Source organism: Vicugna pacos, unplaced genomic scaffold (assembly GCF_048564905.1).
Source record: "Vicugna pacos unplaced genomic scaffold, VicPac4 scaffold_114, whole genome shotgun sequence".
NCBI classification, from domain to species: domain Eukaryota; kingdom Metazoa; phylum Chordata; class Mammalia; order Artiodactyla; family Camelidae; genus Vicugna; species Vicugna pacos.
Window position 1 is genome coordinate 974,953 of NW_027328794.1, and position 5,820 is coordinate 980,772.

Sequence of the window (5,820 nt, forward strand, 5' to 3'; positions counted from 1 at the left end):
GTGGGAGAGGGACAGATAAAAGGTGAGGTGAGCAGATTTACTGCAGGTGAGCGAGTTCCCTTCAAGTAACATGTCATTCTCTCTGAAGCAGGAGGCAAGGCCATCTGCTGGGAGTCAGGGAAGAGACAGAGGGAAGCTTAGAGGTGTGCAGAGAGCATAGAATGTTGACACCACTGTGTGGCAAGTGGGGAAATGTGCTCACTAGAGAAATCCTGGAGGATTGCCTGGCAGTGGCAACATGCTGGGCATTGATTTGTAGTCTTAGAAATCTGTGCTGGGAGAGCCTGCTGCCTGCAGGCTCAGAACAAATAGAGCTGGGTGAACCGAGATGGAAGTCATCCTGGTGAGGAAATGAAAAGATCAAGGGTCAAGGGAGTTTTGTTTGTCATAAAGAGAGTGCTGACTGTGGATGCAGAGCTGGAAGGTGGGGAAGTGGAAGTAAGAGGAACGTGGACAGGTAGGAAAGCAGAGGAGTCAGTGCATGATGCCCCAGTGAGGGTGAAGGAGGGCCAACGAGGCTGGTGGAGAAACAGCTGGATGGCTAGAGTTGGGCACATAAAGGAGAGAGGCTGGACCTGGGGTGGAGACACGCCCGGGTATGAGCCCGGGGGTAGGGTGAATGGGAGGTGTCTGGCTCAGGCTGACGGAGAAGAAGACCCTACAATGACCATACTGGGTGGTGGAGGGAGAATCAACATTGACGTCTTGATGGTAGGCGGTGAGGCAATACAGAGTTGGTGGTCCAGCTGCTCCTGACTGAGGCAGATGAGCAGGGAGGCCAGGGTGGCAGGCACTGCTAGGAATGGACTGGGTTTTCCAGGTGTTCCCAAGAGAGGAGGAGAAATCACCTCATGGGGGAAAGTGAGCACAAGGAGGTCAACCCAGGCTCCTGATCAAACGGAGAGTGTGAGGGGGCAAATCGTCAACTCCAGAGATGGTGGCCTAGGAAGCAGGGACCATGGGTGAAGTGAGGGGACACTCAGAGAAGAGAGAGAGATGAGTCTTCTGGGTGTAGGGGGAAGAGAGGCCCCAGGACAAAGGAGCACAGGGGCACAGTGATGAGGATGGACTGGCTCTGTTGTGACACTGCAGGAATGGCTGGATCTTTGTCCTGAGGGCTTAGTTTGGGGGGGCTACTGGCCTCATGAGGGCCCCCCTCTCAGCAGCCTGGACAGATGCTCCCGCTCCTGATAGCTCTGTGGCCACCACTGTTCCCAGAAGGGCTCTGCCTCCATCTTCTATCAGACATTCCTGCCCAGTCCCCGACTGCCAGCGAGGGAGCCTGGGCCTCAAAGCCGTTTGCCGTGGAGGGACACAGGCTCCTTGGAGAAGCAGGCTGATCTTATTTTTCTCCGTAACCCACGGCCTAGCAAAGCGCCAGCCTATGGGTGGGCCATTCAGGGGCTCGGATACTTCTTAAATTAACTCAAAGCAGTAGAATAGCAGAGCTGGAGGAAGTGACCACTGAGCTCACAGAGTTCACTGCCCACACCCCCATTCTACAGATGAAGAAACAGAGGCCAAGCAGCCAAGGTCATGCTGCTCTTTAATGCTGGCCTCTGTTGGGCATACCAAGTGATGAGCTGCACTGAAGGGCCTGAGAGGGGGCTCTGGGGTCAGACAGCTTGGGTTCAAGTCCCACCCCTGCCATTTACTAGCTGTGTGATTAATGACTGTCCTTCCTGTAAAGTGCCACCTCATTTGTTTGTCATGAACACAGAGTTCCTTGAACAGCAGGACAGAATTCTTTAAAGGTTTGCTGTTGCTTTTGTTACTATTATCACCAAGTGAACCCTGAAATGAAGAACAAAGACAGCAAGATTTTTTATTTTAAAAGATTTTAAAATACGATGATGACTGTTTGATTTAATCTATTCAAGTTTGCATTTGACCATTATTAACAACTGCACAATGGATGACTTTTGAGGAAATGTTACTTCATGTCTTTAATTCTCACTAACTACACAGGCTATTCAACAGGAAGCAATTTTTTTTCCAGGAAGAGGGACAAAAAGTTAACAATATCTCTGTACCTCTCGGTTCCCAGTGAGTTGGTTGTGATCTGTCAACCCAACTTTGGGGAAATGCCCTCTCCTCCTGGGCTCGCTGCACTGCCACGTGGCCTCCAGGGGGCGATTTACCCCCACACGAATCCAGTATCTTGGTTCATATCTTTGCTTCAGATCCCTCAAGGACTGCCCATGCACCAGGGCCCCATCTGCCCCGCCAGTCTCACCTGCTGGCCTCCAGGAAACTATCCTGGGTCTCAACCATCCTCTGTTCCTATGCCCGCCCCACTACTCTTCATTTTGTCCTTCAAGTGTGGGCTCCTGTGGCTTGCCACCAAGCAGGGGTCTCCCAGTCCTCCACCTTGGGGAACTGCATCGTCCTGCACAGTGCCTAGCGAAACTGTGTGGAGGCCGGAAGAATACAGAACAACAGGTGCTCAGAGGGGCTGCCTTTCCCACTGCAGGGGCCCTGGAGAGCTTTCTCCCAGCTGGTTATTCACAGGCGCTGAAGCTGTGGAATCTCGATCTTACCAATTTAAAGGGCATCATCACTAATTACAAAAGAAATCATTTTTTCAGTAGCAAAAGGAGAAAAGACTTTGTGCCCCATGCCCCCATCTTTCTTCCTCCGCCTTCAGAGGTGATTCTCACTCTCTGGGCAAGGGTAGAAAGCAACAAACAGAATATTATTTTTCAATGATTCTTCTTTCCCACTCTGAAGATTGCATCCCAAGACTGATGAAGGCTAGGATGGTTTGGCTTCCCTGTACTGAGTATTCAGAGGCTCAGGGTGGAGGGGGTTAGGGAGATAATTCAGCATTATGGAACCAAACAGAGACATTAAAAGGTTCTACTCTAAACAGAAAGGAAGCAGGATGCTATAGAAATGGGAAAACCATCATTGGAAATGAAATAACGAGTTACAAGACAATAAACATGAAGATGTAAAAAAGAAAAAGTATATCAAAATACAAAAAGGTGGGAAAGGGAGATGGTAGCAAGAAAAGATAGATTTTTTTCTCTTTCTTTTTCCTTTTTCTCATTATTCTTAGGATGTGTTGGAGCCTACGTGATTATCAGTCTAAAGGAAATAGATATGATAATGGGTTGATATACTTGAAAAATAGGGTAACCACAAATCGAAAGCATATAATAGAGTTGAAAAAAAAAAACCAAAAAAGAAACAAACTCTAAATGGCTTAAAGACTTAAACATTAGACAAGACGCTAAAAAACTCTCAGAAGAAAACATAGGCAAAACATTATTTGACATATATCTCAGCAGTGTTTTCCTAGGGCAATCCACCCAAGCAACAGAAAATAAAAGCCAAAATAAACAAATGGGACCTAGTTACACCTATCAGCTATTTCAAAGCAATAGAAACCATAAGCAAAATGAAAAGACAACCTATGGAATGTGAGAAAATATTTGCAAAAGATGAGACTGAACATGGCTTAACTTGTAGACTATAAAAATAGTTCATACAACTTAATAAGAAAAAAAAAAAACAACCCAATCCAAAAATGGGCAGAACAACTAAACAAGCAATTCTCCAATGAAGATATACAAATGGCCAATAGGCATATGAAAAAAAGGCACAATATCGCTAATTATCTTAGAAATGCAAATCAAAACTACAATAAGTTATCATCTCACACTACTCAGAATGGCCACCATTCAAACATCCACTCACCATAGATGCTGGAGAGGCTTGGAGAAAAGGGAACCCTCCTACATTATTGCTGGGAATGTAGTTTGGTGAAGCCAATGTGGAAAACAATATGGAGATACCACAAAAGACTAAAAAAAGACATCATTTGATCCAGCAATCCCACTCCTGGGCATATATCCAGAGGGAACCTTAATTTCAAAATATACCTGCACCCCAATGTTCACAGCAGCATTGTTTTCAATGACCAAGACATAGAAGCAACCTAAACGCCCACTGACAAATGACTGGATAAAGATGTAGTATTTAGATATAAAAGAATATTACACAGTTGTAACAAAGAAGGAAATAATGCCATTTACAGCAACATGGATGGACTTGGAGATTATCACACTAAAGTGAAATAACTCAGACAGAGAAAGACAAGTAACATATGATACCACTTATATGTGGAATTTTTAAAAAAGATACAAATAAACTTATTTACAAAACAAAAACAGACTCACAGACTTAGGAAACAAACTTAGGAGTTTGGGATTAACAATTACAAACTACTATATGTAAAACAGACAAACAGCAAGGATTCACTGTAGAACACAGGGGAAAATGTTCAGTATCTTGCAACCTATAATGGAAAAGAACCTGAAAAAGAATAGACTATGTATATGTACAACTGAATCACTATGCTGTATACCTGAAACTAACAAAACAGCTGTATATCTGAAACTAACTAAACATTGTAAATCAACCACATTTCAATTAAAAAAAAAGATAAGCTCTAAATAGCTGTATTCAAAGAAAATCTTCAAATCTTACCTCCTACAAAAAGTAAAATGGGAAGCTTGAGCAGGACCAAATTATACTGAATGAGAGGTTACATACCTTCTCCAGCACGTGGCCCATGGTACACATACATCGTGTTTTCCTTCAGGTAAGAATGGCCCTTACTGCCCAGGGAGCGAGTCCTGCTGGGACAAGGCCTCTGTGGCAGTGGCCTCCTTGTCACCGCTCCATCTCACCAGAAGGCCAGGGTTTTCAGAGGGGAGGGAACACAGAGCTCATACACTTCAGATATATTTCCTGAGAAAAACTGTGGAAAGACCAAATTCACCTGCAGTGCAGGAAACATGAGCACGGCCCCTAAGCAGACTGACAAACCCGAAGCAAGACGGCCCGATGTTCACATCGGAACCAGAACAAAAACCGTCTGGCCCCAGTTAAACGATCACCATCTCACCTGCAATGAACTGTTCGTACTCATTGTCAGGGATGTTTCTGTTGAGACTTGAGAGATCAAAAAAGTCAGACCAGGGAATCCGGACCTGGTGGATGTCCAGGCTCTGCTAATGGTAGAGGCGGCCCCAAGGGGGTATCACCAGCACCGACTCTTCCATTTTCAGCAGGGTCTTCAGGAGGAAGGCGATGTGGATACAGACGCCCCTACGGAGGCTGAAGCCCTCCGGAGGGTTGACATAACACAGAAGGTACCTGGCAGGGAGCAAAGGAGAGCGGGTCTTCAGAGCCAGGTCTCTGCACAGGAATCCCGGCTTAGATAGAACAGATACAATGGGAATCTCTGCACAGCACATGGCCTAGACTCAAGACACGTTCAGCAGCTTCTGGTTTGTATAGTGGAGGCACTGCCCACCGATCTCTGTGTGGCCAATTATTTCGAGTCCGGGAGCACATGCAGAAGACATCTTGGCATCTGTCTATCAACGCTAAGCACCTGACTAGTACCTGAGCACCCGTTCTCCAGGGAATCTCAAACTTCTTGGCCTAAAGACCCCTGTACACTCTTAAATACTGAGGACTTCAAAAGGCTGCTGTTTATGTGGGTTAAATCTATCAATAGTTCCTGTGTTAGAAGTTAAATAAGAACTTTAAAAAATGCTTATGAGTTCACTTAAAAATAATAACAACCTACTACATGATACCATTAATACTCTTAAGCAAAAAATAAGTATATTTTTCTAAACAAAAATCATTAATGAGAGGAATAGCAGTGATTTTAATTTCTGAGAATCTCTTTTGGACTGGTGAGAGCTTAATTCTCTCTGCCTCTACATTACCTGTTTTGTGATATCACAGACTATGTTTTCCCTGGAAAACCCCACAGGAAACTCGGGAGTGCAAGAGTGT

The 5,820-nt window shown here is 45.1% G+C and overlaps 1 long non-coding RNA gene across 1 annotated transcript; it reads right to left on the reverse strand.

The window, feature by feature from the left end:
* Window positions 1–1,571: 1,571 nt before the first annotated feature.
* On the reverse strand, window positions 1,572–5,166 carry LOC140694969 (uncharacterized). Its single transcript, XR_012070623.1, has 3 exons — window positions 4,916–5,166; window positions 4,561–4,768; window positions 1,572–1,794 (listed from the first exon to the last, which is right to left on the reverse strand). It is a non-coding gene; the product is annotated as an uncharacterized lncRNA (long non-coding RNA).
* Window positions 5,167–5,820: the final 654 nt, after the last annotated feature.